This window comes from Phyllostomus discolor, chromosome 3 (assembly GCF_004126475.2).
Source record: "Phyllostomus discolor isolate MPI-MPIP mPhyDis1 chromosome 3, mPhyDis1.pri.v3, whole genome shotgun sequence".
NCBI classification, from domain to species: domain Eukaryota; kingdom Metazoa; phylum Chordata; class Mammalia; order Chiroptera; family Phyllostomidae; genus Phyllostomus; species Phyllostomus discolor.
The window spans coordinates 204,709,477-204,718,515 of record NC_040905.2 but is presented as its reverse complement, the minus strand read 5'-3'; positions in this window follow the sequence as shown (position 1 = coordinate 204,718,515).

Sequence of the window (9,039 nt, the reverse complement as noted above, 5' to 3'; positions counted from 1 at the left end):
GGGGTGCTGCATCTGAGAGGCTTGTCTGCAGAAGGCTTGGCTAGAGGTGACCTCAGAGACAGTTCTCTCCACCTTTATGTCCGCCTACTTCTGTTAAACATGAGGAAAGAGACGACCTGTTCTCAATGCACGTGCATTTAAAAAGAAATGGTTGCCCTGGCTGGTGTGGCTCAGTGGGTTGGGCGTCATCCCACCAGCTTGATGCCCAGGTAGGTCCCGGGCCTGGGTTAGAGGCCAGGTCCCTGGCCGGCGGCCTGTGGAAGGCGGCCCGCTGATACGTGTCTGGATCACTGATGTTTCTCTCCCTCTCTTCCTTCCCTGCTCTCTAAAAATAAGTAAAATCTTTAAAAAAGAAGAAAATTGCTGTTGGAAATCCCTGAACACATCATCCTGTGTTTAGTTCCATTTTCAAAGTGAGGGTTTCGGAAGGATAAACAGGTATGTCGTAAATGTGCCGAAAGCAGTCTAGTGAAAGTTTTGTAAAATGCGAATGTCAACTTGTCAGGAAGTTGTTTGTCCTTTAACATTATTTGTTGCTGTTTTGCTAAACTTGGGTCACTTATTTTGGTTTGTACAAGAGGAGAGTTCAGGATAGAGGTATGAACTCTCTTAATCTCAGCTTCTATTTTATCAAATGCAAAATGTAACCCCAACCAGTTGATTTTCTGTGATTGGCATCTCAGTTTGGGGGAAGAGGACCCCATTAGAAAAGATTTCAAAGCATGTCAAAATCAATAGCAAAAGTTTTTATTAAACCAAATATTCTACAGCCCTGTTGCTTATTAAGGTAAGTACAGTCAGGTTTTGAGCCAGCCAGTATAACTAATTTTTAATATTACTGTTTAAAAGGATGGGATTAACTCTTGCCTCATAAATGAAATGTTAACTATCTCTGGTATGTAATCATTATGTCTCTACAACAGGACTTGTTCCCATCATTTTTATCCTTGTTTTTTCTTTTTCTCTCCTGCTTCTTTTCTAGTCCAGCAGTAAATCCTGTCAACACAGGATTTACCGTGAAGGATTCACCTTCACAACACACCTGGAATGCACCCCCTCGTCACCATCGCCAGCGCTACCCTTCTGGTTCAAGCCTTGCCATCTCTTGCCTGGACAACCTCGGGGCCTCCCCTGGTGCCTCCTTAGAGTTCATGTTCTGCCAACTCGCCAAAGCAAACCTTTAAAATCTGAGCGTGGCATTCCTTTCCCAGTGGCTTTCCATCACACCTAGAAGAAAATCCAGAGCCCTGCAAGGCCCGGCAGGACCCGCCCCTGACGCCTGCGTGATGTAGAGCCTCCGTAGGGCCTCCGGTCTCCTTTTGCGGGCTGTGTTCGTTTCGTGCCCACCTCCCCATTCCTCTGATGCATGTGATGCATGCGGGGAGCTCCCGTCAAACCTGCCTCCCCATTCCTCCAATGCATGCCGGGAGATCCCGTTACAGGGCCTTCTGTGGGCTGTCCTCAGCCCCCTCGTTTGTTCCAGTCCCTGCAAATAGTGACCAAGAGGCCACCCGGCCTCTCTTCTTAAATCACAGCCCTGTCATTCCCTAATCCTTCTTCCCTTCATCATTGTCTCATTAGCACGTACCATTACCCGATACTTTTTTCCCCACTACTGTTGACATTTGATACTATTTTTTGTTAGCTCCAGGTATACAGTGCAGTGCTGAGACTATTCTCACCACTATAATGCAGAGGTTATAAACTATTTACATAGTTTAAGGAGTGATCCCCAACCAGGTGAGTGCCCACCTGGCACCACACATAACTGTTATGGTGTCACCGGCTGTTCCCTAGGCTGTGCTTCACACCCGCGTGACTGTTCTGTAAGTGCCAATTGTACTTCTCACTCCTGTCACCCTTGTCACCCACTCCCACCCTACATTTTTTTCCCTTAGAGTGTCGGTTTCATATTAGCAGGAACTTGTGCTCACTGCTGCATCCCCAACATTTAAAGCAATGCCCGGTATTGTAATAGCTGCTCAAATATGTGCTGGTGACGAGTCAGAATCGCGGCACTTGAGAGCTGAAGGGCCTTGAGAGGCCCTCCCATAGAACCCCCTCATTGTCCAGATGGAAAAAACCCAGAGAGACGAAGAGACTTAGCCAGGATCACATCGTTAATGTGCAAGCGTCGGGTAGAACGCAGGCCTGCGAACACCGCGTCCGGGGTTCGTTGTGTCGGCCAACGCCTGCGCCCTTTCTATGACCCACAACGCTAAGAATGACTCGTACATGTTTCAACAACTGAGGAAAGAGTCAAGCACTCTATTTTATGACACGTGAGCATTACATGCATTTCAGATTTCAGGGTCCGCAAGTAAGTTGTTTTGGAGCAGAGCCGTATCTCTTCGTTTACTTATTATCTGTGGTGGTTTTTCCACTGCAGTCAGAGTTGAGCAGGGCGACGAAGACTATGACTCACAAAGCCTGAAATATGTACCATCTGGCCCTCCGTGGAAAAAGCTTGCTGACCCCTGCTCTGAACCGTATTCCATTAGTGGAAGTGTCTTTCTAAACCTTTGTGGTGTATCACAGGTCCCAGTGTTAAGGGCACGGAATGAAATCAACCCAGAGGTGAAAAAGAGTGGTGTGCAGTGAGGATTGCCGGCCCCTTACCCCCTCCGTGATCCTTTGTATGTGTTTTGAGATCTCCGGCTCTCCAAGCCTAGCGGCATCACTGCTCTGAAAAACACTATACGACTGCGGACTGAACCCCCTGGTACGTGCGAGGAGCTAAGGCCCAAAGAGCTTTGGCATCAGGGACTCCTGAGTCTGACTTCTCACCCCCTTCAGGCGAGCAGGTCAGTTGGGACTCAGTTCTAGTGACAGAAGCCCGGCTCCGACTGCCTTATGGTAAGACACGTGCTGGCTCGTGTGACTGGAAAGCCCAGGTGTTCGAGCCACACGGTCAGGAATCTGTCTGTCTCCTGATTGTGTTTTCCTCCGGGTCGATTTCACTCTCAGACAGGCTCTCCTTCGTGGTCTCAGGAGAGAGACTCGAATCCCAGGTTTCTAGAGAAAAAAAAAAAAAACAAACAGACCTGTCAGAACGTCTCCCAGAACACGGGGCCGCACCTTCCTTCCTGTGCGATTGGTCTCACTCGGCTGGGAGGGCTGATTGTATAGAATGCCATTTTATTTTTGATGTGTCCTGTGACCTTTCCGAGCTAGAAATAGGATTTCAATTTTAGCCTTAAAAATAAAACAAGTTGAGTTTTCCTCTTCTGAAAACAGGCCTGTCCCCATGGGGGAGCTTTCTGGGGGGACCACTCAAGGGAAGGGATTGATTCCTCAGACATACTGAGCAGATGCCCTGTGCGCACCAGGGTGGAGGGCAGAGGACCCTAAGGCCTGGTCCCTGTGCACCGTCACGTGCCAGGGTAACGGGAAGACGAGGTTGCTCAGACGATGGACACCTCACCAAGCTGGAAGCAGAGGTGAGGGCATACATAGGTGATTTCCCGGAGGAAGCAACGCCTGAGCTGAGCGGCAAAGGATGTTTAAACGTAAGCCAGGCAAAAGTTTAAGAAAAACATTGGAGGAGAAACAAAGCCCAGTGGAGTGAGAGAGCTCATCAGAAGAGGAGTTAAGGCACTTCTGAGTACCCAGACCTGTAGGAGAAGCCAGGGAGATGAGGGCTTCTAGAATCTGCCCGAATACGTACTCTCTCCCCGAACCACAGGGAAACGCTTGTCCACCCAGACACGGCGCCCTCTCCCAGCTCCCCACGGCCTTGTACAGGTGTTCCTTCTACCTGGAAATTCCTTCTGCACGCCTCCATGTGTCTGACAGACATGGTCCCCCACCCTTAGCACCCCATGGCTGTTCATCACCTTTCTGCTTCTGAAATACCTGATTCTGTTTATGTGTGTGTGTGTGTGTGTGTGTGTGTGAGTTTTGTAATTAAAAAAAAAAGATTTTTACTGAAACTAAGATTAGCCTCAGGGACAAGTTGCTTCCCCCGGAAGTCAGAAAGCAAACAAGTCAGCCCCCTTCCATCTGTGCAGTTGGTCCTGCAGGATGTCAAGTCTCAGCCTCCACGGCCTCGCCGGCCAGCCCACCGTCACGCCTCTGGTTCCCGTCTCAGCTCCAGCCTCTCCTCTGGGCTGCAGACCCACACGGCCAGCTCACCCTGGGCACCCCCTCCGGAACCTCCCCCGGGTACACTGAACGCAGGCTGAGCTCACTATTCCCCCACATCCTTCCCCAATGGCACCTGCGTTCCGTGTCTTTGGGAACAACATGACAAAGATAAACAAATAAATAAATAAGACAGAAACCTGGCATTATCTTGACATTTTCTGCTCTCCCATTCCCACACCCAGTCTCCTAAATGATTAGCTTTATATATTAACATTATAGCTATTACACAGAATCACATTGCATCTATAATATATGTACTAATATTATATAATTTTATATTATATCAAGCTTTATTTAATATGTGACAGTTATTTAGGCGACTGGATATATTAGATTATATGTAGGTATCTGTATATAGATAAATGTATAGTAGGTAATAAATGTTATTTATCTACAAATGTTATGGATAAATGTATATAATACATGACCATATATAACAATAAAGTAACACATAATAATTGTTTTCATTATATTTTCTTTTTTAAGAGATTTTATTTATCTATTTTTAGAGAGAAGGGAAGGGAGGGAAAAAGAGAGGGAGAGAAACATCGATGCGAGAGATACATCGATCAGTTGTCTCTCACGTGGCTCCCAATGAGAGACCTGGCCGGCAACCCAGGCATGTGTCCTGACTGGGAATCAAACTGGTGACCTTTCGGTTTGTAGGCAAGCGCTCAGTGCACTGAGCCACACCAGCCAGAACTTCACTATATTTTCTTTGCCTTCCTCTTGTTGCTGCAGCTGCCTCATCCCCTGTCCCCTAGGTTATTGCAATATCTGCAGGACTCAGTTCTATCCCCAAGCCACTGGCCTCAGTCACCTTCCCAAACCCCTGATTTGACATGTTGTCTTCATGCTTAACAGCCTTTGATGGCCCTTCACCGCTTACATTTGGAGGCTGAAATTCCTTAGCATGCTCTACGAGGTTATCCCAGGCTAGCCTATTTTTAAGCCTTATCTACACTCTGCTGGGAAAAGATTAATACTTCAAATAGTGTGGTCAGGGCAGGGTCCTCTGAGGAGGGGACATCTAGCCCCATGAGGACTGCCCCCTTAGCTAGTGCGTCCTGTGCCTTCTTTACACCCTCTCCTTACAGATGACAATGGCACCAGGTGACTGAATGCTCCCTGGATGCCAGGCCAGTGCCAAGCTCTTCATTTGGAGAGGCATCCTGGTCCCTTGCAATTGTCCCAGCACTTGTGACTGGACTCTCTGTTAATGCCTACTTCGTGGTTGAGGAAACTAAGCTCATAGAGTTTGCCGCACGCCTTATGTCCCCCACCTTGGGTCCCCCAGGCAGTGTGTAATGGGGTCAGGTATCAACTCAGGCTGCCTGCCTCCAAACCCCGGATCCCTAACCACTGCCGCACCACGCTGCATCTGCAGACAGGATGCTGCTTGCTGCAAATTTGGCCTCCTCGACCCAGAGCTTTCCAGATGACTGCAGCCTGCTCAGCTCAGCGTTCAGCCCCCCACAGTCTGGCTCCTCCCTCCCTCCCCTGCTTCATGTCCCAACATCCCCCCCCAGAAAACTACTCACTGGGCACCCACCCCTCCACTCTGATCCAACTCTCTTCAGGCCTGGCCTGCCTCACACTTACTCATCCCTTAGGACTCCACTGAAAGGTCACCTCCCCTAGAACACCTTTCCTAATACTTACCTGTAAGCCAGCTTCAGTGCCCACCCCCCGCTTCTCCAGCACCTGTGTCCCCACCGGGCAGCACCTGTGACACTGCACTGCAAACGCTGGCTCTTCCCAGGGTCCCCGGACACTGGTTTCCTCTGTGTTCTCTCTGCCTAGCCTGGATCCGGGCTTGGAGCGAGTGCTTCGTAAATGCCTGCTGACGTGAACTTACACAGTGAATGTCCTCCTGGGAAGGGTACTTTGGGGGGAATACAGCTGCTCACATTTGCAAAAAAAGCTCCTTTACATGGATCATCTCATCTACTCATCCGAGGTTGATATTATCCCCAACGTTTAGGAAACGCCCGTTCAGATAAGTGACTTTTCCGAGTTCACCCAGCCAGGAAGTGGCTGGGCTAGAATTTGACCTCAGGTCTCTCGGACTCCAAGGCTGGAGCTCTCCCCATCACTTCCCCTGTCCTGTGATTCGAACAACACACATGCATTTTACTGAGGAGGACGCCCAGACCAGCAGGGGCAAAGTTCTTGCCTAGGATCATGCAGTTATAAGCCCATTCCGTGCTCTCTCCTCTAGTCAAAGAGGAAATGCCCAGGAAGGTGACAAGGTGAGGATAGGGTCCTGAGTGGGGGGGGGCGTGCCGTCCCTACCTCTTCTCACTGCCCCCTTCCCATTTGTCACAACCTGAATGTTTAAATTTTGTATTTAGTATTTACTCTGAAATGGCTTTCATCTGATTTCCCCCCTTGCTCACCAATTTAGCTGTCAGAGTAAATAAATGTGACGCTGGGTCTCCAGCCTCCCCCAGCTCACATTACCTTCCTAGAATTACTCCCCGGCAGGGCGGAACCGCTGCTGGGGGCGATCCCACAGAATTATCCAGTTACTAATGAAGCCTCTTTCCAAACCCAGCCCAAGGGCCTAGACTCAGGTGGAGCAGGGAGGCAAAATTCACCTTCAAGGATGACATGACCGCATCCTGCTCAAGGACCGGGAGAAGGACTGCGGTGAGAGTGATGACATTGTCCGTGTAGGATGTCGACGTGTCGACTACTCATCACGGTTTACATGTAAGGGGCTTCTACAGGGGCCAGGAAGAGAGGCGACACTTTAAAAATACTGGTTATTAATAGACAGTTCATTTCTCCACAATCCTGAGAGGTCAGTGTTATCCCCATTTTGCAAGCAAGGAAACAAGCGCAGGGACTCACCCTGTCCCCCATGGGAAGAAATCCAGTGTCCTGGTGGGATGCATCACCTTTGCTGGTCCTGGTTCTGCCAAGGTCACTCCTCTCCAGACTCTCTTTCCCGCTGGAGGCAGGAACTGTTGGAAGAGTTTTCCAAAGTCATTTCATTTTTGTCCTCTTTGAAGTCAGGCAACCCTGGGTGGCAATAATGGTTCTGCAGCTTCCTCAGGCAAGTTATTCAGGAAAATATTTGATTTTTGGTTGATTTATGCTCTGCCTTCCTCCATAAAATATTTGAAGTGGCATCTAGTAGAATAACAAGTGGACAGCGCAGCCAGTCCCGACAGTAATGATGGCTAATATTTATTGGTTGCTTTCTGCATGCCAGGGATGATTCTGAACCCTTTCGTATGTGCACCCTTTGCTTAAATTTTACAAGCATAAGAAGTGCACTTCGTTAGCACCCCCACTTTACAGATGAGGAAACTGAAACCAAAGAGTGGCCATATCACGTGTCCAGGGCCACACTGGGCATAAGAGGCAGTGCAGAGGTGGGCACTGCCACGGCAGTCTTGGCCCTTTGCTGCTCGGTTAAATGTCTCTTACTCCAGTTTTCATTCTCTCTCTGAGCACCTCATCAGAATTCAGGAACAGAAGGAAATAGGAGGTAAGAGTTTGGCTCTGAAGTCTGAGGGCTAGAGCTTGAAACGTGGCTCCTCTAAGCTTGTTTCCTCAACTATAAAATAAGTATATTCATGTAACGTTCTTGCTGTGAGGGTTAAAGAGGAAATGCAGGTCAAACAGTGTTTGGCACATGAATGCTCAGTTAATGGTAGTTACCGCTCTTAGCCAAACAAGGTTGCACACTTCACATTCCTTCTCACAGAAGCGCCACAGCTTGGTTGTCCAGCCTCTGCATCTTTGTAGCCATCTCTCTGCTTGGAACACTTCCTCATCTCCCCCGAATCCACCCACACTTCCTCTGCCCTCTCGTTTCAGCTCAAGCCTCCTCCACACCTGTTTATTGGGAAGTTTTGCAAAGCTGGTACCATCCTCCTGGGCTTCTCCTTTTCTGGAGTCCTTCTGCACTCACACGTCTGGCAGATGCGCAGCATTGTATAATGTCCTATGACCCCCTGCTTCCCCCAGCCACCCCCTGGGAGGAGGAGAAGGAGGTAAAGGTCATACTATCGTTATTCTTGGTTTGCAGATGAGAAAAGAAGTTTAGGCTGTGAGTAGTGAGGACAAGAGTCATATCCAGGCCTTCAGACAAATAATTTTTTTAAAAATGTGCCTGCATCTGTGCATGTGTGTGTGCAGAGAGGGGACATGGTCATGCATACAGCCTAGAATTTTAGCATAAGCTCTGATGTCAAATGAACCTGGTTTTGAGTTCTGGCCTCTGGCCATTAGCCATGTGGCACCAATTTGGACATATCACATGATCTCTCAGAACCTTAGTTTATTCATCAGTAAAATGGGTACAGTAAGAGACATTACCTCGTAAGATTATTTTTAAAAGAAAGTGAAGCCACGATTGTAAAATGCCAAGCCTGTCACGGATGAAAGTCCCCAGGAGCAGTGACTGGGTTTATTGTGTGCAAAAGAGATATTTGAGGGGGAACAGGTTATTTGTGGTCACCTGAATGTTTGAGGATGCGTGCGTGTGTGCACACACATCTGTAAATGCACATACTTCACCAGCTTTCACATTGCAATTGTGCTCTTAGTATAAAAAGTTTCTTTGAGAAACTTTTCACTCTGAACTCCTGTGTCTGAGAGCAGTTAAGTGCCTGGAATGCGGGGGTGCAGGCGGTGGCGGATGCCACTGGCTGGGGCTGGGGCTGTCTCTGTGTACCTGGGTGTATCCTTCAGGGGCGATGCTGCACGGACACACTTGTCTGCCTCTGTGTGCGCGCGACTGAGGCTGTGCCTACTGGGGGTCCCGTGTCTGCAGAGGCGCGGGGCTGTTTCTGCCTATAAAAGGTCACTTTGCCATTTGTGGGGACGTGTGTGCGTGTCTGTGGGTGTCTGAGTAGAGGACAGGAGGTTTTGCCGGAC